Consider the following 24,651-nt stretch of genomic DNA (forward strand, 5'->3'; position numbering starts at 1 on the left):
GGAAAGCAAAATTTTGGCCAAGAGTTTTGAGAGATAGTTTGCCGAGAGAAAGAGAGTTTGTGGAGAGATAAGAAAAAGCAAAATTTCACGAGGAGGCAAAATGAAATTTTGAGATTTCATTAAGTGTTTTGGCAAAGAATCTTCCGCCAAAATTAAACCACGTCATTTTGTGTTTTATTTTTTTTTTATGTATCTCACATTTTCACAAGTGTTACTAGAGAGAGTCTAAAGATACATTATTATTTTCATATCAGATAAAATAAAAAAAATTAGAGCATATATTATTAAGTTGATAACAAGTGTCATGATAGAAATGCTATAATGACATAAACCAGTAAGTGTCCTTATAGACATGTCCGAAAATGCCATTTTTGTTGTAGTGGATACTGCTGCCAATATTGCAAGCTACTGCAAGGATGATAAACTTGAAATCTCTCACATGTATGGAGGCAAATACATGGTGAACTTGGAGATGCTTGTTATCAGATACCTGGTTTGGCTACTATCCACGTTATCACAATTCAACATGCTTCACGGCAGTGACAAAATATAGCCTTATCCCTATTGTAGAATTTCATCCTTCCTCCTGGCATCCCTAACTATTGGTTCCTTGATCAACAATGATTACTCGAGTGTTCAATGTTGCATGTACTTCTAGTGCCACTGACGAAGTTCCTTTTTTAGTGTATTTTACTTGGAGTTGAGGGTTAGCAACAAGGATCCTTAGTTCCCAGTTCCTTCCTCTCGCAATTTGTGAGATTTTGAGAGAAAAGCAATGGGGAATTCGCTCAAATCCCTAAAATTAGAAAATCAAATGTGAGCTAACTATTCTACCCCTTCTCCAGCATCCCTAACACGCAAGATCTAGTGGCACCGTCGTGGGTGGCCAACATTGGAATGAAAAAAAATTGTTTGAGAACTAAATTGGGAGGAAAAAAAATAAAGGACTAAATCGGTTTTAGTGAAAAAGTTTAGGAACAAAATAGGCGAAGTTTTCTTCACAATATTGCTTGGAGCTTTAGGATTTTCAAAAATCTCACTTGTCTCCCTCTCTTTGGTTTTTTTTCCCCTAACTTTTGCAACCCACTTCGAAGTATAATATTAAAAAGGAACTCATTTTGTTAAAAAAGAATATAATCTCATTCTAAATTTACCTTTGTCTCGTCGACTCTAAATTGTTGTTATACATCAATTTTATTTCTTAGTTTTTATAAAATTAGTCAATATGGTTCTTTAATTGAACTTAAAAAGTTAATAATAGGGTCCAAAGACCCTTTAATAAAATTTTATGTCATGAGTTTGGACAAAAAATTAAGAAATTTAAAATCAAAAATAATTTACAATTCTTACAAAAATAATTTGAAATATTTTATAACAATGAAAATAACTTTTTGTACCAACTCGAAAACATCACAAAGCAAGTTTATATATAATTTTCAGCAGTTTCTATTTTTCTAGTTTTCAAACTATCGATATGGACCAAAAATAAAAAATTTTAAAAAAAGTAAACAATTTATATGACTCCTTAAATTAACTAAAAACACTTTTCAGTAAAAAGAAAACTTTTGTGGCTTGCAGAAACTTCAAATAAACTTTGAAATATTAACTCTTCGTATTTCAAAAGCACACTATATTTTGTCCCATTAAAATTAAACCTTCATGCTTTTGGATTTTATTTTTAAATTATTATTAATATACTCAAAATTTTTAAATTATGATATATGTTAGGGAGTAGTACTCCCCTTTTATTTGTTAATTTTTTATCACCATATATTGGAGGTTTTTGACTTTTCGTGTAGTCCCCCTCCTTCCTTTATTTTTACATATTAATAAAATAAAGGGCTAGCATAAAAAAAAGTTATATACGGAAGAGTAAGACACCAAGAGAGTAAATGTGGAATGAGATTATACTCTGTCACAAGATGAGTTTCTTAAAATAATATTTTGAAATGGATTTTTCAAATAAGGGGGCTAGTGAGATTTTTCAAATTTGGTGCCAAGCAATACTCTCAAAAACAAAACCTTATTGGAGGTTTTTGAAATTATTCTAAAGATATAACTATATGTCTCTAATTTGCAAGTATTGGATACATTGAGTCAAGTAAACAATAGAAATAATAAACTAACTAGGCCTTTCTTCCATACATATCGCGAGGTTCCTCAATTGGATGATAATTGCTTTGATGTTGATATATATGAAGCGACAACCAAAAAAGAGAAAAACAATTATAAACCAAAAAAAGGAGAAAAAATTATAAACAAAAAAAACCTATTTATAGCACAACACAAAATCAAGTATTGAATTAATTTTATTTTCTTCCTTTATAATTTGGCTAAATTACCAATACACCCTCGATATTCATAAAATAACGGTCACTCCCTTTGACTTAACAGAAGGTGGATGGTGCTAAACTTTTTCATGAATGGACAAAAGACTCAACTAAAACAAAAGGCTTAGCACCTCAAAAAACAAAAGTCCAAAAAAGCCACCCATCAGTACCTTGTCTTCCTCCTCTAAATCTCCCTAACTAGTGCTGTTAATTGAGTCGAGTCGAGTTGAGTTTTGGATTCTCGAACTCGACTCGTACCTCTGTCAAGTCAAGCTCAAGCTCACTTCACTAATTAAATGACCATTGAAGTGTGCTCGAGATCGACTCGATGAATGGGGTAGGTATGTTACTGGAGTTTGACCTCGAGTTCGAGCTTGACTTGTTTATCACAAACGAGTCAAGCTCGCATGAGCTTGAGCTCGAGTTCGAAATCCCTATCAAACAATTGCATCAATTTTGACGATATTCAAACAAATGCCACACTTCAATCATACAAGATTGATCAAACAAATGCCACACCCTATCCAAAAAATACCAAACTTGCCAAGTTGCCATTCACAATCACAAATTAATTGCACAAAAAATATGTCATCTTTGACTTCACAAGCAATAAGCCAGTTTGTAAGCCAATAACAAACACCCAAAACAATGTCAAAGTTAAACCTGCAAATTCGCATTTTTGCAAAACAACATGCCTCACAAATTCCAAGTTCCAATAGGCAATAGTCAACAGATTTGATCAAATTCTTTTCAAGTCAATAAAGACACAAAGTCCAGCCAAATAATTAAACAAGACAATGGCAGATAACTAAAAATTTGACCAAGTCCAGTTTCACAAATCATAAATTTCAGAAAATCCTCCATACAAAGTCAACTGCAGTCACAAATTTGAGCAACCAATAAACCAAAAAACAACTTCAGATAGGTCTAACTTCGCAAATTGAACTTCAACAAGGTCTAGAATCACATATTTCAGAAAACAGCCTTCACATGTGAGGGAGATCAATTGCTTCAATTGTAGATGATTTGGCAACATCTAGTGGTTTCTACAGAACGAAAACAAGAAAGTTACAACTTAACAAGGTAAAATGAGGTACCAAAATAAACTAGTAGTAGAAGATATACTTTACTTACATGAGACTTGTTTTTTAACCCATGAAGACTATGGATCTAATCATTGCCACAAAGTAGTATTTGCACCATTTCAACTGACATAGAAGCATATCCATCATCGATTATTCTACCACTAACACTGAAAGTAGATACTGGAGGCCACGATTGTAACTAGAATAGTAATTACATCACTTGCCATCCTTGACAATATAGGAAACCTCTATCTTTCCCCTTTCCACCAAGTCAAGACATCAAGATTTGTATTTGCATCACAAACATACCTACCTTCTTCCAAATAAACATCTAAATCTGATTTTCAGGGGAGCCTTATCAATTTCACTAACAACTATCTGAAATTTTTCTTTCCTAGTTAGGATATTAACTCCAACCTTTTTAGCGGCCCCTTGGGTAAATTGACTTGTAATTTCTGTATGTTTTTGTTTCACTGCTTGCCTTTGTGGTTCTTCACCATGAGATGAGATGTATCCACATATTCATTATAGAGTTCATAAAGAATATATCTAATCTCATCAATATACCCAGAAAAAATACCCAAAAATTTATACACTTCTTCAACTTTTATCTACTCATACTCACTTGTGACATAGTGAAACCCAAGATTAATGACCCCATATCTTGGAAATACATCCCTAAACTCTAGAGTTGAAACCAACATCAGATAGGTGTTGTTCCACTTAGTTGGACAGTCTAAAATGAGCTTCTCAGAAGGCAACTAAAGCTGTTTTTTTTTTTTTTGGCAAAGTCATTGAGGTGAGACTCTTTTCAAATGCTTAGCCCCTTTTAGACAACATCAATTACATCAACAGTTTGATTAAGCCCATATTAAACAAGCAAATTAAGTATATGTGTACAATACCTAACATGAAGAATTTTTTCTCCAGTACTTAACCCTTTTTCTTAGAGAAGAATCTTTTTTAAGTCTCCCAATGCATACATCATTATAAGAAGCATTGTCTACATTTATAGTAGAAACCTTATTCTCAGTCCCCCACTTAAGAAAACACATACTTAGAGCATTGACAATAATTATTCCTGTGTAAGGAGGTAGGAAATTACAAAAATTCAGTACCACGTTTTTGCAACACTCAATCACTACCGACAAAATGTCTTGTCATAACCATGTATTGAATTTTTTGCCCAAATTTTCATAAATCTGTAGTTATACTAACCCTATTAGCACCTTTTAATATATTTTTCAGCTTTCTCTTTTCAAGTATGTAAGCAGTCACATAATCTTCCTTTCCTGTGTGCCAGTTAATCTATTTATAAAACGGAGCTGCAGCTTTCATGAATTTGTTAAAAACTACATCATCCAGTATAGAGAAGGGATACTAATGTAGAAGAACCATATGAGCTGCTAACTCTTGTGCCTTAGCATGATCATAAAACAAAATTGTGATTGAAGTAATATCATCTGAAGGTCCTTCAATGAAGGACAAGACCTGCTGCCTCTTTTGATTTTCCCCCCTAAGGGTCAACTTCTTTTGTAGACAATTTTTCAGGTGATGACTGTGCTAAGACGTGGTTCCAGATGCACTCTTGACGAACATCTCCTTGCAGTGATTGCAGTGCACATTGAATGTTCCATCAGCCTACTTCACTACTATCATATCCTCCCATATCTTTGACTTCTTTTTTCTTTGCTTTTTTTTTTTCAAATGGTTTTGCTCCTTCATTAGGACCTTTTTGCACCATTTCTTCTCCTTCATTTGGCTGGTCCTCTAAGATTTCTAAATCCAATCCTTTTTCACTCATCTCATCAGTATTTTCCTTTGTTCTTGATCTGCAACTTCATTACCAACCTCCATAACATGACTTGATGATGATCCTTGATGCGAAAGAAACGGAGGATTGTCCATACCTATTTTTTTAAGGGAAAAAACTAATCAATTTGCTATTACCATTACAAGATTCATTAGTGTATAACAGCACAAACCCAAAGGCAAGAAAAACATGAGCCAAAAAAGAAAGGAAAATAGTTGTGTATTACAAAGCAATAAAAGTTCTACTCCTACATTAGGACAAAATCAAAACAGTTACCAAAATTTTAGTGATCATAGTGACTGTGATAATAGATAGCATTAAGAGTTAAAACTAGCCAAATCTTGAACCTATAAATCTCTAAATTGTAAAGCTAATTTGCGTTAGACCAAAGGAGATATGTAGCCAAATTTTTACAGCCAAATTTATCAAGTCGGATTAAGTGTTGTATCATACAGCCAAATTTAAAGACATATTTGGCCTACCTGCCCAATTAACAAAGTATTGTATGTACTTTGGGTACAAAGTAGAGGTTAAAAATTAATTTTAGTAATGCTAAAACTAATAAACTTAGCTAATAAATTATGGGTTAATCACATTTTATCCCCTTAAAAAATTTTCTATTTCTCAGTTTACCCCCTAACCTTTAGTTTTGCTCACTTAACCCCCTTTAGGACAAAATTGCCCTTATATTATTTTGACTTTTCATTTACCTTGTTTTCCTTTCTTTTATTTTTTTCTCTTTTTTCTTTATTTAATTATTCCTCTTTCCCACAAAATTCTTCACCTTAATTATTGAAATTAAAAAAGAGGAATTGCAGAGATTTATTTTCTCCTTAAATGATTAAAAAAAATTCAAATCACTTTCCTAAAATACAATTTTTTTAGCATTTCAATTCTTTTAATTTTGGGTTTTACTCTTTCCTTTCTAGTTTCTCATTTTATTTTCAAAAAAATATCATAAGATGAAATTGTTTTCATTTCTATTATTTCTTTTTCTCTTTCTTCTCTCTTTTATCCTTTCCAATAGAAATTTCATTTCAACGAAAATTTTTGTTTTGAGTTTGTAATTGCATTTTTCTGGGTGAAAGTTTAAAAAGTATCAAAAACTAATTTTTATTTTTTGTATGATGCCACGTGTCACAAATTTTAATTGATGATTATTAATCAAGTCACAATTTCATCTTAAGATATTTTCTTGGGAATAAAATGAGAAACTAAAAAGGAAAGAGGAAAACCCAAAATTAAAAGAATTGAAAAGCTAAAAAAATTGTATTTTAGGAAAGTGATTTGAATATTTTTTTAATTATTTAAAGAGAAGATAGATCTCTGCAATTCCTTTTTTTTAATTACAATCATTAAGGTGAAAATTTTTGTGGGAAAGAAGAAGAATTAAATAAAGAAGAAAGAGAAAAAGAAATAAAAGAAAGAAAACAAGATAAATGAAAAGTCAAAATAATGCAAGGACAATTTTGTCCTAAAGGGAGTTAAGTGAGCAAAATTAAAGTTTGGAGGTAAACTGAGAAATGGAATATTATTTAAAGGGATAAAATGTGATTAACCCATAAATTATTTCTAGACATGTCGCCAATTAATTATGTGGGCAATAATTGCCATTTCAACCACTAAAAAATTATGAATGGGTCTAACATTGTTCATCAAATACTGATTCATGAACATGAACAGACCAAGTCAATGCACTTATCAACATCAAGTCCTCACTTGGTAAGCTCAAGAGATCTTAAGTTCTCTTTTAAAAATTAAACTATAAATCCAATTTTATTGTAAAACTAATAAAATAAACTATTATCATAAGAATTGAAATATTAGAGAAATGAGTAGAGAAATGGAGAATGATATTCTTATGATTCCAACTAATACAAAAGGTCCTTCCAAAGGGGGTCAATGTACCTCTATATATAGGTATTACAAGATTAAAGGAACATCAATCCTATTAAACACCCACTATTACAAGAATATGAAGAAACTTATGAAACGGTTTTTCCACTACATGAGTAGATTTATGGATTGTAATTTCTATACATAATATAGTCATAAATCATGAATTAATCCTCTTAGAAATACAAAGGGACATCCACACTTTAAATTGTTTCATAACACTCCCCCTTAGATGTCCATTACACAAAGAATATGCTTCGTTAAAACTTTACTAGAGAAAAACCTATCGAGACAAAAACCCTAGTGAAGGAAAAAGAGTACACTATTCCTGTGTATTAATTTCTCCCCTTGATGCAAATATCATTTGAGATCTTTTAATCGTCGCATTCCAATATTCTTCAATTGCACTGAGGTATGGTACTTCAAGACAAAGTGTCTCTTCATCTTCTTCTTGCGGTCTAAAATGATTCTTATTAGGATCTAATGATCTGACGACCATTGGAGTACTTAATGTATATGTTTTATCCATATAAAATCACTTTAATACCTTTTGGATATATGCAGTTTGGTGGACAAAAATTTCACTCTTCAAATGTTCAATTTGTAAATCAAGGAATTTTATTTTTCCAAAATCTTTGATATCAAATTCCTTCTTCAAATATTCAACATTATTTTGAACCTCTTCAGGAGTTCCAATCAGATTTAGATCATCAATATATATAGCAATGATCACAGAATTTGATCCATTTTTCTTGATAAAAACACATGGACATATTGGATCATTTATATAACCTTCTTTAACTAAACATTCCTTGAAGCGGTTATACCACATATGTCCAAATTGTTTGAATCCATACAAAGACTTTTGTAATTTAATAGAATAAATATCTTTAGAATTTGATTTGCATGCTTTAGGCATATTGAATCCTTCAGGAATTCTCATATAAATATCATTTTCAAGATTTTCATATAAATATGCAGTAACGACGTCCATTAGACGCATATCTAGTTTTTCATGTACTGCAAAACTCACAAGATATCTAAATATAATAGCATCCACTACAGGTGAATACGTTTCATCATAATCAAATCCAGACCTTTGTGAAAATCCTTGGGGTCCAAGTTTTGCCTTATACCTCACAATTTTATTTTTCTCATTTCTTTTTCTCATAAATACCCATTTATATTCTACTGGCTTTACACCTTCAAGTGTTTGGACTACAGGTCCAAAAACTTTTCTTTTAACCAGTGATTCCAATTCAGATTGGATCGTATCTTTTTACTTTGAACAATCATTTCTATACCGACATTCATTAATCGATATAGATTAATGATTCTCATCAACTTTTATAATATCAAGTGTTACATTTCATCAGACTCCAATTAAATTTTCTATGATTTCATTCTCTTCAGGAGTTGGCTCTTCAGGAGGGATCTCTTCAAGAGATTGAATTTTGTCATGACATTTAATCACCGGAGATATTTGAAATCAATTTATACCTCATTTAGGTAGGCCGGTCTTAAATTTATTTGTAGCACTTGTGCATGTCCTTCAGGGACATCAATTTTAACCAGAGTATTTTTTGCAGGAATAGTTGATTTAATGATTCTTCTGGGGTCGATAAATATATCTGACAATTGATTTGCAACTTTCAACAAATGAAGAATTTCTTGAACTTCTAGTTCACATTATTGAGGATATAGGAAATCCAATTTTTCAGATGATTTCTTTTCGATTGATTTCTTCCTCCCCCTAATGTTGGGAATCGTAACTCAGCAGAATAAATAAATCATTCAATAGATCACCCATCAATATTTTACGATATTTAATCGTAAAAAGTGATTCATACTCGATATAAATTTTAAATTTCTTTTGGAGCCATATATAATATAAAGGGGGTATGTACAAATACTTGTCAGCTCTCAAATATTTTCACTTTCGTCAGATCATGAATTCATTGGGATCAGTAAACTTCTAATTTACTGCAGGTGATGATTATAAATCAAATGAGAATGAAGACAACTGTGAGAACCCTGAAAATAGACATATAAATATCAGTGCATATTTATTTGCATTTTAATTCCTTAATAAATTTTAGCACGAAGTCCAATTGTTTTTAAATAAGTATGTGGAATTAAACGTTATGTGCAAAATAAAAGAATTGTGCTAAACTACTAAACTTCTTAGTTTTGTTACATTAACTTCATATTTCGAAGGTAAACTATTTCATTGATCTAATAATTAATTTCTTTGAATTCTAGTGTTGTAACTAATGGTTTTGAAATAAAGGTGTAAAGACAATTTCTATGTAATAAATAATATAATTGTGCCCAATATTGAATTATTCGGTTTTGCTACTAAATTAATATTTCTTGAGTTAGATTAATTTATCGCCTTAAAATAAAATACTAAAATACATAGTTTTCTTAATGTTGAAAATTAATGTTACCTGAGCAGATTAAGTATATAAAATTTCTTGAATTCCTATAACTAATTCTAAATTAGTGAATAACGTTAAATACTAATAAGGATGTTCACTATAAGACAAAGCCTATAAATTTTAGATAAACATGATACTAGTATACTAAACATAATTAAGGTGTGAAAAATTCGATAATTAAAGCCTTGCAAGATTAGCATATTATTAGGCGTTCAAATCACTCTTGAGGATAAATCTTAGAAATTTAAGTTGAGATTAGGAAACAAAGTGAAAAGACTAAAAGACCCTTACAATTCCATGCGAAACCAAACGACCCCTATGACAAAATTCCCATCACCGCAACTTCGACCAATTACATTTTAACCAATTCGATACGCAAACCTTTCGTAAACCGCGGCACCACAAAACCACTTGATCAGATTCACACTACATCTCACAACCATTTCAGCCGACTCTTTCTCTGCACAAGCCAAACCCGCAATCCATTGCACTCCAAATACCACGATACCAACCACTCTACTCTTTCATTTTTGATTCACAACAAAACCTCATTTGTTCCCTGCCTTGTCCGAGAGCATCCGAGAGAGTGAGAGAGCTGCTGGAAATTTTTGGTCCTGCCGTGAGTAGAGCAAAGCTAGGAAGGAGAATCTGCAGGAAGCTACACCATCTCACCTTCATCCGCAACCCAATTCCAGCCGCAACTCAAACCAGGACCACGTCTGAACTTGGCCGAGAGTGAGGGAAGACATTTCTGGAAAATTCGTGTGAGGGTTTAGCTATTAGCTTAGGTAATTTCTGAACTAAATAAGTTAATTGCTAGTGAATGAAGCCATATCAGAGGTAGATTAAGCTAACCGTGGTCTTGCATGTGTTAATTTGTGCCATCGGATGTTGAAATCAAAGCTGTGGAAAATTCTGTTTCGGCTAGATGGTTCTGCCGAGGAGCTGAGCTGATAGTGCAACTTTATTTCTGTTTTTCTGGGACAATCTGAGCACCCAAGTGTACTTAGCTGAATGAAAACTGGATGATTAAGACCATGCATGTTGATTGTGCTTTCGGATGATAATGGTAAAGCTTAAGAAAATTCTGTTTTAAGAGGAAAATGTCTTAGCCGAGAAGATGATTGGAAGGGCAGCTTTAATGTGTTTTTCTGAAGTGATTTGAGCTGAAATGGTGATTAATTAACTGGAATTTGGATGATTATTGTGATTAGGGCCTTGCATGATCATTTTATATAGTTGGATGATGAAATCAAATTGTTAGAAATTCTGTTTTGTTGAGAATGATTCTGCCGAGAGAATGGTTTGGAAATGCAACTGAAATTCTGTTTTTCTTGTGATAACCTGAGCACTCAAGTGGAATTAGCCGAGTAGAACTTAATGTTTATGATGTCTAGGACCCTGCATGTTAATTCGATGAAGTTGATTGATGAATTAAGGAACCTAAGAAATTCTGGTTTAATGAAAACCTTCTGTCGAGACTAATTAAGAAATGATTTGCTTAACTTGCTTAAATAGGACAAGCTGTGGTTACAATTCTAACTCTCCAAGTGAAGACAAAATGCTTAAGGGCCTGCATGTTGAGTTACACGATTGGACAATGAAACTAGGAACTTGGAAAATAAAATGAAAGCCAAAAAAATTGGTTCATGAATGATCATTCGAGAATAGTTGGTAAAATTTCTGGATTTGTGTTAGATGAGTATAATCGTAGCTTGAACCTGGATTTGATTTGAAAACCTTTACTAGCTAGCTAAGTGTTTACATGTCCTAATAGACTACCAAAGATTCTGTTTTAACCAAAGAAAATCCTGTTTTAGAACCATTGTTATTGCCAGAAATTTTGAGAAAGAGCCGTGAGATTTAAACCTGGAAATTTTGGGGTTTGTAATCCTGGTTTAATTTCAACTCCTGATCTGGAAATGTGCATCGTTTTGCTAAGAGATTGCATGAGGAAGCTGAGAGTTTTAAAGCATATTTTAGCCCAGAAAAATAAAATGATTACAGAACATTTCTTCATGCATGTTCATCCGTGGCTAATGGACAAAATTTCTGGATTTTTCTGGATGATTTTAGTTGCCGAATGAATCTAGTTTTGAAGTGGACTGTTTTGCATGAATGATTTGTTTCATTGTGAAACTAAGCTTGAATTCGGATTGAGCTTTTATCTTACTAGTGGTTCAAATTTTTGACTGAATTATGGTTGGAAGTGAATTGTTGAAATTTATTTTTCCTTGAGAAAACAATGTGTTAGAATTGTTGACAGTGGGCTCTATGAATTCCCACCCTGCATGGATAACTGAATTGCTGAAATTGTTTAGAAATCTGTGCTACTATTTTGTGAAACTGTGAGTTGATATAAGTACTGATTACCAAGTGCTAAGTATTGACGAAGCCTTGGTAAATTTTCCTGCTTATGCTTAGATATAAATTTGTTGGAACACAGGGCTAAGAATTGACGAGCCCTAGTGTTATTACTGTTTAAATTCTAATTGTGCAATATTGAGGAAATGTGATTTTTGGATTGGAATCGAAAACGTGAGAAGTCGTACCGACCTTATGAACCCAAGTAAACGCTTGACTAAGTAAATGGAAAATATTTTGCTTCAAGTTTGGAACGGTACAGATCTAGCATCGTACTACTAAACATAGTATCTACTATTTTTGCCTTAGAAACTTGGGCAACATGACTTTTACCCCTTAAGCTAGACTAGCCTTATTAATTTGGGAAAATGTTTTCCCCGGACTCAAAACCTTAGTTTGATTCAAATTCCTTCCTTATAAATCGTTTAAGGCTAGTCGGAACTAAGGAAATTTAAAAGGTGAAACTCGATCCCTTTGGTTTTAAGCGTAGAAACCTGCTCGGCAAGAAAAACCTTATTTTAGCAACATTTTTCAATAAACCTTACCCTAAAGCCTTAGCAAAGATTTTTGTAGGCACAACCACTCCAATGAACTTTTTCCAAGGTATATTTTTTTAGCCCTGATATTAAATATCTTGCCGACTTATTTTAAGAAAATAATAATAGTATTTTCTTCGAAGAAAAAGTATTCCAGGATTGGTATAAGAAATATTGTACGGTTCTCATAAGCTCGATTCCAAGTAAAATATTTTGAGAATAAGTAAACTAGCATCATGCTAGAAAACTCTACATGTACAAGCCAAAAGTTCCAATAGAAAACTTATGGCTTAAATTCTGATATTCTAGGATTTTACGAGGACGCAGAACTCGATCCTCAATCCAATATCTGAACTCCACTCTTGGTGAGTGTCCCTGCTTGTTCTATGTTATGTGGTTAAGCGCTTTATCAATTCGCTATGTGATAATTGTCAAAATACAATAAATGATTTTGATCCATCGAAGTGAGCAGTGTGTACTTTATCGCACTAGCCGTTCGAGTGGTGATGTGTGTGAAATATTTTCTATGAATCTAAATGTAGTTACGTTGTTGGGTGAATCCCTCGACGCATGAATCTGACTACTATGAACCTAAATGTAGTTACGTTGTTGGGTGAATCCCTCGACGCATGAATCAAACTACAATTACGTCGTTGGGTGAATCCCTCGACAAATTTATTACGGGTATATCTCGAGTATACTGCGTCGGTAGAGGAAGTTTGGGCCCAAAGCAGAGGTATGAATGGTGACGGGTTAGGATTAAAATAAGTGGATCTACATGGACTATAAGTAGTGAAAGTTGAAGGAGGGTCAACTACGATAGTATCTAATCAAGCGTGGAAATTGGCTCCTGAGAGCCCTGTATCCTACCCTGTGTTGTTACTCGCTTTCCTACTTGTTTAATGCTGCAAATTTCTACCTGTTAAATGTTTATTTGGATGCATGTTTTGGGGCACCACTGAGCTTCGGCTCATCCCACGTTTATTTGTTTTCCTTACAGGTTTTGAGGCTTGAGAAGTTGGATGCTGTTTTTATTTGGTTATACGTGTGTTTGGACAATGTGGTTTTTAAGAATTGTAAATTTCAGTTTGTAACGTGTAATCCTGCTTGCGTACTTTCGCCTTGTGTTACCACTTGAAGCTGGAAAATGTGTGGCTCTCGTGGTGACCTATGGCTGGGGTATTTTTATGTTTCCGCTGTTTGGGTTTTTGTACGTTAGGATTATACGACTTTGTTCTTGTAAAGCGCGTGAACGATAGTTTTAAGAGCCGTCGAAGGGCTGACTTATGTCACTGCTATCCCTGAAGTTACTGTGGAGTTATAAAGTTTTACTTGGAAGATTTGCTGATGCAATAGATTAGACTTTTCTTCGGAGGAATTCAGGTTTGAAATGCGTGCTTGAGTCCTGGCGAGAGCTGGGCAGACGATCCGCCAACCCTTTGGTTCGCCTCAGGGGAAGGTGGGGTCGCCACAGGTGGTATCAGAGCTCTTATCGAGCTCAAACCGGGAAAAGGTTCTCGGACCGTGGGGAAATGGCCTATTAAGTGTTGAACTAATTGCTATTGCTAAAGGAATTAGATATGTACGTTGGGTAGGAATCTTAAATATAGGTGATTCATGCTTGGGACTGGCCAGCTTGAGTTGTGAATCATCTCATTTTCGGATTCTTGTACCCGAGTACGAAATATTTCATTTAATAGAGTTTTGCAATTGAAAAGAATCCAGTATACTGCATTACGATGTGACTAGAAACCATGATTAAGTTTGGAAAGGAAGAATTAAAGAGACCAAGGTTAGCTTTTGAAAGTTAAAAGTGAAAAGGCTTTATTGGTGGCCTTACTAGCCTTTATGATAGTAAATGAACTTTTTACCATCCCTTATCCTAACATGTGGCTTTAGACCTAGAATCTGAGTGAAACGGCAGTTTAAGTAAGGGCTACGCAGTTGTGAGTGGCTTTAGACCTGGGGAAGGGATAAGTTTGATGAATTTATCATGTGGTTAGTATGCTACCATTTGCAAATAACTAAAGGTGAGTTCTAGATGACATTGTGGTCTTTAAGTTTTATTGAAATATTATTGGGGCAAATGTTTGAAAGGATAAAGATAATTAGTTGTTAGGATAGTAGAAAAGCCAATGTATGAAATGTTTGAGATCTTTTAGATTACTTAAGAACCACTGATGTACTTAAGAAAGGATCATATTATTTGATTCGATATTAGACGGAGTAGATCTACAATCCACTAAGAAAATTTGATTAGTGTTACTAAGGGAATCCAGTGGGATTGTCCAAGACTAAACTAATGAAGGTTAAGTTGAATCTACACTAAAAGTTGAGCTATTTGCTATGTGATTATAATAATTTGTGTATTGTTGTATTGTTTCCTTTCATGCTTATGATGATTGAAGTTTGAGTTATGTATGAAAATATTGAATGTATTCGTGAATTATCTAGCTTTTGAAGTTGTGTGAATTTGGTATGCAATGTGACTTATATTGTGAAGTATATAATTTGATGATTACGTGTTTCATTTTTTTTGTAGCGCTGCAATATTTATTAGCCCCGGGAATTGAATAATTACTAACCTGAGTGAAATTTTGGTAACCAAAGTGGTGTATAGAACTATGAGATTAAGAAAAAAAAAATAAATAATAATAAACTGAACTTTTTTGAATAAAGGTAGGAATTTCAAGGATTTACCAACCCTATTATGGATAGAAATCAATAGGATGGGATGTTGGAGTTGGAACTTTGCCATGTTTGGATATTGAATGCACTTTAAAAAAAAAAGAAAAAAAAAAGAGATTTGTTTGATTTCTGATTAGTGTACTTGAGCTTGATATATGTTGTAATTGACTTTGTTCTGTGATGTAATTAAATTGATCATGGTTTTGCTGGGTATTAATAATATATATGGAGTGAAATTAACCGCAATCAGATGTATGCATAATTGGTTATACTTATTTTAAATCAACCGTTGTGAGAAATATAAAGCTTAGGGAGCGATAATGTCAGATTGATAATGCTATCTTGGGTGAGAATTTTTAATTGAGTATGACGCGCAGATAAATTGTAAATTCAAGTAGTTGAACTTTTATATACTTTGGGAAGCAGTCGATTCGACACTTAAATTACGGGGAAAACACTAAGACCACAATTTTTCCAAATGTGTATTTAATATCCTGTTATTAGTCAAAAAAGGGGCGTAAAATTTTGAAAGTTGAGCCTTTAAGGATGTTATAATTGTTTCAAGAGCTAATGGTAGACAGACTTCGACAAAGGTGCTATCAATGGGAATTTAGAAGGAAACCGCCCACGTAGTTATCCTATTGACCATATGACTGATACCTTAGAACGGTTGGTGGAATACCAAAGCTCTAGGCCAATCAACTAACCTAGGAACCAAAAGAGTTGCGAAAATGGAGTGACTCTTGAAATTCGTCTATCTAGGTTCCATGGGGAATCTAACCTCAAAATTTTAAGAATGAATCGAAGGAATACAATAAGGCCCTAGTGAGAATAAGAAGTACGACTTTTGTTTCAAACAACTTTGAAGGTAAATATTGAATAGCGCACTAAGACATGAAAATTTTCCTTGGGATAAGGCTTCCTTATTCTGTCGTGATAGTGATTAACGATGGTAATCTCGGTTATACTTAAGAACTCGCTGGATTAGGCAGGAAGTAGTAAGGTTTATATTTTGGAGTAACCATTCGTAAAAAGATGAAAGAGCATTACGGCTCGAGCTTCCAGTATGAATAGTTGCTTACCTTGATCCTATGATTTGTCTGGCAGGCTAGCTATTTGACTTAAGCCAACTAGTAAGATGACAACTTTGGAAGAAATGCGTAAGGAAATAGACATCCTCCGAAATGAGGTAGAATTTCAAAGGAAATTGGCTGACTACTGGGAAGGACGATGGAAACAAGAATATGCCGAGAAAATTGAGCTACTACGCCAGAATGTAGAACCACAGAAGAAACATAAGAAAAATCCCCGAAATGTCCAGGCCGCCACTTTTCGAGCAAATTGTGGGTATTGTAGAAAAGCTGGTCATACCGAGAAGGAATGCTGGAAAAAGGGAGGAAAGAGCTTGAAGTGCGGTAGTACCCAGCACAAGATTTCGGAATGCCTTAGAGCATTTAAAAAGAGGAAGTATTCAGCAGACAACTAAGTCCGCTACAGAGCGATTAAGTGCCAGATGGAAGTAATTCGTGTTAACGACCATGAACGGGGTCCTAGTAGTGAACGTTTCACAAATCAAGAGGGTTTGACCTCACTCGAGGAATAGAGGTTATAGTTACCCTAAACTAGAATAGCACTTTTGGAGATTGTAATCTTCTGCTATAAATTATATGTACGCTACGAATTGTATGTACACTATAAATATCCTTTATTTTAGTTACTTTGCTATTAGAAATATTCTAGAATAGTGTAATATATATATATGAATCAAATATACACGATAGGTATATTGTAAATTGAGCAATTTGAATACATTATACAGTTGAATAAATTACCTGACTAATTAATTCTCCTTAAAGCCAAACGTGTGGAAACCTACTAATTGATATAAGCAAAATTTTTCGAGGTACACATAAATTAGAACCAACGAAATTTTGAGGCAACGCATGAGACAATAATAAAAAAAAAAGTATGGCCTTGTAGCAAATAAATGATCTAAAACTAAACGACCGCACTAATCTTGGGAACTAGAAGAAGAGATGCAACAAGTAACCCAACCTATCTCTTGAGAAAGTAAGAATTTTGAGGACAAAATTCATTTTAAGGAGGGGAGGATGTGAGAACCCTGAAAATAGACATATAAATATCAGTGCATATTTATTTGCATTTTAATTCCTTAATAAATTTTAGCACGAAGTCCAATTGTTTTTAAATAAGTATGTGGAATTAAACGTTATGTGCAAAATAAAAGAATTGTGCTAAACTACTAAACTTCTTAGTTTTGTTACATTAACTTCATATTTCGAAGGTAAACTATTTCATTGATCTAATAATTAATTTCTTTGAATTCTAGTGTTGTAACTAATGGTTTTGAAATAAAGGTGTAAAGACAATTTCTATGTAATAAATAATATAATTGTGCCCAATATTGAATTATTCGGTTTTGCTACTAAATTAATATTTCTTGAGTTAGATTAATTTATCGCCTTAAAATAAAATACTAAAATACATAGTTTTCTTAATGTTGAAAATTAATGTTACCTGAGCAGATTAAGTATATAAAATTTCTTGAATTCCTATAACTAATTCTAAATTAGTGAATAACGTTAAATACTAATAAGGATGTTCACTATAAGACAAAGCCTATAAATTTTAGATAAACATGATACTAGTATACTAAACATAATTAAGGTGTGAAAAATTCGATAATTAAAGCCTTGCAAGATTAGCATATTATTAGGCGTTCAAATCACTCTTGAGGATAAATCTTAGAAATTTAAGTTGAGATTAGGAAACAAAGTGAAAAGACTAAAAGACCCTTACAATTCCATGCGAAACCAAACGACCCCTATGACAAAATTCCCATCACCGCAACTTCGACCAATTACATTTTAACCAATTCGATACGCAAACCTTTCGTAAACCGCGGCACCACAAAACCACTTGATCAGATTCACACTACATCTCACAACCATTTCAGCCGACTCTTTCTCTGCACAAGCCAAACCCGCAATCCATTGCACTCCAAATACCACGATACCAACCACTCTACTCTTTCATTTTTGATTCACAACAAAACCTCATTTGTTCCCTGCCTTGTCCGAGAGCATCCGAGAGAGTGAGAGAGCTGCTGGAAATTTTTGGTCCTGCCGTGAGTAGAGCAAAGCCAGGAAGGAGAATCTGCAGGAAGCTACACCATCTCACCTTCATCCGCAACCCAATTCCAGCCGCAACTCAAACCAGGACCACGTCTGAACTTGGCCGAGAGTGAGGGAAGACATTTCTGGAAAATTCGTGTGAGGGTTTAGCTATTAGCTGAGGTAATTTCTGAACTAAATAAGTTAATTGCTAGTGAATGAAGCCATATCAGAGGTAGATTAAGCTAACCGTGGTCTTGCATGTGTTAATTTGTGCCATCGGATGTTGAAATCAAAGCTGTGGAAAATTCTGTTTCGGCTAGATGGTTCTGCCGAGGAGCTGAGCTGATAGTGCAGCTTTATTTCTGTTTTTCTGGGACAATCTGAGCACCCAAGTGTACTTAGCTGAATGAAAACTGGATGATTAAGACCATGCATGTTGATTGTGCTTTCGGATGATAATGGTAAAGCTTAAGAAAATTCTGTTTTAAGAGGAAAATGTCTTAGCCGAGAAGATGATTGGAAGGGCAGCTTTAATGTGTTTTTCTGAAGTGATTTGAGCTGAAATGGTGATTAATTAACTGGAATTTGGATGATTATTGTGATTAGGGCCTTGCATGATCATTTTATATAGTTGGATGATGAAATCAAATTGTTAGAAATTCTGTTTTGTTGAGAATGATTCTGCCGAGAGAATGGTTTGGAAATGCAACTGAAATTCTGTTTTTCTTGTGATAACCTGAGCACTCAAGTGGAATTAGCCGAGTAGAACTTAATGTTTATGATGTCTAGGACCCTGCATGTTAATTCGATGAAGTTGATTGATGAATTAAGGAACCTAAGAAATTCTGGTTTAATGAAAACCTTCTGTCGAGACTAATTAAGAAATGATTTGCTTAACTTGCTTAAATAGGACAAGCTGTGGTTACAATCCTAACTCTCCAAGTGAAGACAAAATGCTTAAGGGCCTGCATGTTGAGTTACACGATTGGACAATGAAACTAGGAACTTGGAAAATAAAATGAAAGCCAAAAAAATTGGTTCATGAATGATCATTCGAGAATAGTTGGTAAAATTTCTGGATTTGTGTTAGATGAGTATAATCGTAGCTTGAACCTGGATTTGATTTGAAAACCTTTACTAGCTAGCTAAGTGTTTACATGTCCTAATAGACTACCAAAGATTCTGTTTTAACCAAAGAAAATCCTGTTTTAGAACCATTGTTATTGCCAGAAATTTTGAGAAAGAGCCGTGAGATTTAAACCTGGAAATTTTGGGGTTTGTAATCCTGGTTTAATTTCAACTCCTGATCTGGAAATGTGCATCGTTTTGCTAAGAGATTGCATGAGGAAGCTGAGAGTTTTAAAGCATATTTTAGCCCAGAAAAATAAAATGATTACAGAACATTTCTTCATGCATGTTCATCCGTGGCTAATGGACAAAATTTCTGGATTTTTCTGGATGATTTTAGTTGCCGAATGAATCTAGTTTTGAAGTGGACTGTTTTGCATGAATGATTTGTTTCATTGTGAAACTAAGCTTGAATTCGGATTGAGCTTTTATCTTACTAGTGGTTCAAATTTTTGACTGAATTATGGTTGGAAGTGAATTGTTGAAATTTATTTTTCCTTGAGAAAACAATGTGTTAGAATTGTTGACAGTGGGCTCTATGAATTCCCACCCTGCATGGATAACTGAATTGCTGAAATTGTTTAGAAATCTGTGCTACTATTTTGTGAAACTGTGAGTTGATATAAGTACTGATTACCAAGTGCTAAGTATTGACGAAGCCTTGGTAAATTTTCCTGCTTATGCTTAGATATAAATTTGTTGGAACACAGGGCTAAGAATTGACGAGCCCTAGTGTTATTACTGTTTAAATTCTAATTGTGCAATATTGAGGAAATGTGATTTTTGGATTGGAATCGAAAACGTGAGAAGTCGTACCGACCTTATGAACCCAAGTAAACGCTTGACTAAGTAAATGGAAAATATTTTGCTTCAAGTTTGGAACGGTACAGATCTAGCATCGTACTACTAAACATAGTATCTACTATTTTTGCCTTAGAAACTTGGGCAACATGACTTTTACCCCTTAAGCTAGACTAGCCTTATTAATTTGGGAAAATGATTTCCCCGGACTCAAAACCTTAGTTTGATTCAAATTCCTTCCTTATAAATCGTTTAAGGCTAGTCGGAACTAAGGAAATTTAAAAGGTGAAACTCGATCCCTTTGGTTTTAAGCGTAGAAACCTGCTCGGCAAGAAAAACCTTATTTTAGCAACATTTTTCAATAAACCTTACCCTAAAGCCTTAGCAAAGATTTTTGTAGGTACAACCACTCCAATGAACTTTTTCCAAGGTATATTTTTTTAGCCCTGATATTAAATATCTTGCCGACTTATTTTAAGAAAATAATAATAGTATTTTCTTCGAAGAAAAAGTATTCCAGGAATGGTATAAGAAATATTGTACGGTTCTCATAAGCTCGATTCCAAGTAAAATATTTTGATAATAAGTAAACTAGCATCATGCTAGAAAACTCTACATGTACAAGCCAAAAGTTCCAATAGAAAACTTATGGCTTAAATTCTGATATTCTAGGATTTTACGAGGATGCGGAACTCGATCCTCAATCCAATATCTGAACTCCACTCTTGGTGAGTGTCCCTGCTTGTTCTATGTTATGTGGTTAAGCGCTTTATCAATTCGCTATGTGATAATTGTCAAAATACAATAAATGATTTTGATCCATCGAAGTGAGCAGTGTGTACTTTATCGCACTAGCCGTTCGAGTGGTGATGTGTGTGAAATATTTTCTATGAATCTAAATGTAGTTACGTTGTTGGGTGAATCCCTCGACGCATGAATCTGACTACTATGAACCTAAATGTAGTTACGTTGTTGGGTGAATCCCTCGACGCATGAATCAAACTACAATTACGTCGTTGGGTGAATCCCTCGACAAATTTATTACGGGTATATCTCGAGTATACTGCGTCGGTAGAGGAAGTTTGGGCCCAAAGCAGAGGTATGAATGGTGACGGGTTAGGATTAAAATAAGTGGATCTACATGGACTATAAGTAGTGAAAGTTGACGGAGGGTCAACTACGATAGTATCTAATCAAGCGTGGAAATTGGCTCCTGAGAGCCCTGTATCCTACCCTGTGTTGTTACTCGCTTTCCTACTTGTTTAATGCTGCAAATTTCTACCTGTTAAATGTTTATTTGGATGCATGTTTTGGGGCACCACTGAGCTTCGGCTCATCCCACGTTTATTTGTTTTCCTTACAGGTTTTGAGGCTTGAGAAGTTGGATGCTGTTTTTATTTGGTTATACGTGTGTTTGGACAATGTGGTTTTTAAGAATTGTAAATTTCAGTTTGTAACGTGTAATCCTGCTTGCGTACTTTCGCCTTGTGTTACCACTTGAAGCTGGAAAATGTGTGGCTCTCGTGGTGACCTATGGCTGGGGTATTTTTATGTTTCCGCTGTTTGGGTTTTTGTACGTTAGGATTGTACGACTTTGTTCTTGTAAAGCGCGTGAACGATAGTTTTAAGAGCCGTCGAAGGGCTGACTTATGTCACTGCTATCCCTGAAGTTACTGTGGAGTTATAAAGTTTTACTTGAAAGATTTGCTGATGCAATAGATTAGACTTTTCTTCGGAGGAATTCAGGTTTGAAATGCGTGCTTGAGTCCTGGCGAGAGCTGGGCAGACGATCCGCCAACCCTTTGGTTCGCCTCAGGGGAAGGTGGGGTCGCCACAACAACTATATCGATAACCATTTCTCTCTCGAATGATTATTATATATAATTAACCTTTATCTCATTTGATTTCTAAACACGATCTCTATTATTGCTTCATTTAATGTCTCAATTTGATATCCATTTCGACGGATATTCAAATTCAATAAATTTTCTGAGACATGATAAAAAGTAGTGTTTTATTTATCATAAACTTTTCTACTATAGGGAGAAATATAACAGTGGCTCTTCTGGAATTTTTAATCACTTAAGCACTACCACTGATTGTGTTTCTTTCTTTTGTTGGAAAATAGTGTATATAGTAGCATTTATTAGCGAGACACATATCATTGTCACCATAATTCTTATGGGACAAATATCATCACTATAATCCTTTGATTCCAAATGTTTAACATCCATTTCTTTTTCAGGAAGAAAAGTTAATTACTATCATAAATTAAATCAATCATCATACACCTTTAGGGCGTTTAAAGAAATTTGCCATGCGAAAATGCTATTATAATTTTGATTCGTCAAATGTACTTCAGGACATTTATCTTCAAGATTCTTACTTTCTTGTCCTTATCATTATTATCCCACTTCAAGTGGTAACTTTTTCTCTTGTCATGGTAAAATACATATTTACCAAAATCATAGTTATGGTAGCAACCATAACTAATAAATTGAAATTTAGTCGCATGCACTTCTGGGAATGGACTAGAACTAGTATGCAATAAGTACAGAATACATCTCAAATTTTCTCTCAATATTGCTACTACAAGAGCATATTTGACAAATATGTAGAGAATATTATTTTCAACTAAGAAATAATTCTAAACATAACAGAATTGTGTACTTGCACCCATAAGTAAATTTATCATACTAAGTTTTGAAATAATCACCATCTTCTAGTGGCCAAATATTTTTGTTAAAGAACGACCATCTTCAGGAGGTCGAATCTTTTTCTTTAAGTACTTTAAAGGACAAGTGAATCCTCAAACATAATTGATTTTCTATAATAGCATCTCTAAAACTCAATGCATCAGAATATAAGTATTTATAACAAATAATTATAAAGATAAATAAGTAGAATTAAAAGGAGAAATATTACCTCAAAAATGTCAAACAATATATATTTGTATTTAGTGGTTGCTCAACAGTAGGTACTTGTATTTTGTGATAATTCAAATATTAGCCATAAGAAATTGAAATAAGTTTGTGAGTCAGAAATTTACCTCAGAAGTTACTTGAAGAAATGCAGGCAGAATTTTGGCAAAATCTCCTGTTTCACTTTTGTTCAAGGTAGAGCCTCCGTTTTCACCTTTTGCTCAAAAGTAGAGACTCGTGCTGATAACGTATTGTAAAACTAATAAAATAAATTATTATAATAAGAATTGAAATATTAGAGAAATGAGTAGAGAAATAGAGAATGATATTCTTATGATTCCAACTAATACAAAAGGTCCTTCCAAAAGGTGTCAATATACCTCTATATATAGGTACTACAAGATTAAAGGAACATCAATCGATTTAAACACCCACTATTACAAGAATATGAAAAAACTTATAAAACGGTTTCTCCACTACATGAGTAAATTTATGGATTGTAATTTCTATACATAATATAGTCATAAATCATGAATTAATCCTCTTAGAAATACAAAGGGACATCCACACTTTAAATTGTTTCATAACAAATTTTAATCATAAGAAAGAAAATCAAGACAGAAATCCGAGAGGTGTGGAAGATGCACCAATGATACAAATAGAAATCTGCTCCTCTTTATCTTAAGTTAAATAGCAAAATTTGCCAATTTGAAAAAATAGTAATAATTGTTTTATCATCAAGTAATTTAGACTAACTTTACATTCATCCCAACCATGTATTACAATTTGCTACAAGCAAGAAATAACATTTTGTCATTTTCTCAGACTTCAAAGGACAGAATTAGTAATAACTAACAATTATGAAACTTGGTAATTTGCCAACCTCCACTAAAAGAAAGATCCAACAAGTATGTTGTCTAAACAAATTTTTATAATAAGTAAGAAAAATTCTATGATATAAGTATTAGTCAACATTCAACAAGAAAAAAAATAAAACTACATAGTATGCTGGTAAGTCCTACTTACCAGAAATCATGATGGCTTTGCAAGACCAGCCAAATTGGACTAGTCACTAATCAATGGCTATTACAATAGATGGAATGATAGCAGGTCTACTAGTCTTGATCATAAAAAATGAAGAAGGTCACGGTCACGAAGATTTGCATAGTGGTAGTTGGCCATGACAAATGGAGAAGCTCCCTGCAGTGGTTTTTGGTAGAGAAGAGATGGCAAGTGAAAGGTGGTTGAGTGAAGAAGCTTGCAGTAATGGTTGAAGATGGCTAGGTTCACAATGGCCAATGGTTCAGCGGTAGTGCGAACTGTGGGCTATGGTAGAGGGATTGGAAATTTGGGATTTGGGAGAAAAATAGTACGGTAATTGATTTGGTTGAAGAAGTGAAGATCGAAGAATAAAACCTAACCCCTAAATCCTATTTCTATTTCCTTTAAATTATGAAATGACATATATGCCCATTCTTCTCAAGCCCAAACGAGCTACTCGAATAAGATAT

General features: G+C 33.7%; 2 long non-coding RNA genes across 2 annotated transcripts; both read left to right on the top strand.

Moving 5' to 3' along the window:
* Positions 1-9,891: 9,891 nt before the first annotated feature.
* Positions 9,892-13,790, top strand: LOC140016306 (uncharacterized). The gene is made up of 2 exons (XR_011822685.1): positions 9,892-10,353; positions 13,466-13,790. It is a non-coding gene; the product is annotated as an uncharacterized lncRNA (long non-coding RNA).
* Positions 13,791-18,008: 4,218 nt separating this feature from the next.
* LOC113713413 (uncharacterized) lies at positions 18,009-21,922 on the top strand. Its single transcript, XR_011822551.1, has 2 exons — positions 18,009-18,470; positions 20,892-21,922. It is a non-coding gene; the product is annotated as an uncharacterized lncRNA (long non-coding RNA).
* The last annotated feature ends 2,729 nt before the right edge of the window (positions 21,923-24,651 follow it).

This window comes from Coffea arabica, chromosome 10c (genome assembly GCF_036785885.1).
Source record: "Coffea arabica cultivar ET-39 chromosome 10c, Coffea Arabica ET-39 HiFi, whole genome shotgun sequence".
Taxonomy (NCBI): Eukaryota; Viridiplantae; Streptophyta; class Magnoliopsida; order Gentianales; family Rubiaceae; genus Coffea; species Coffea arabica.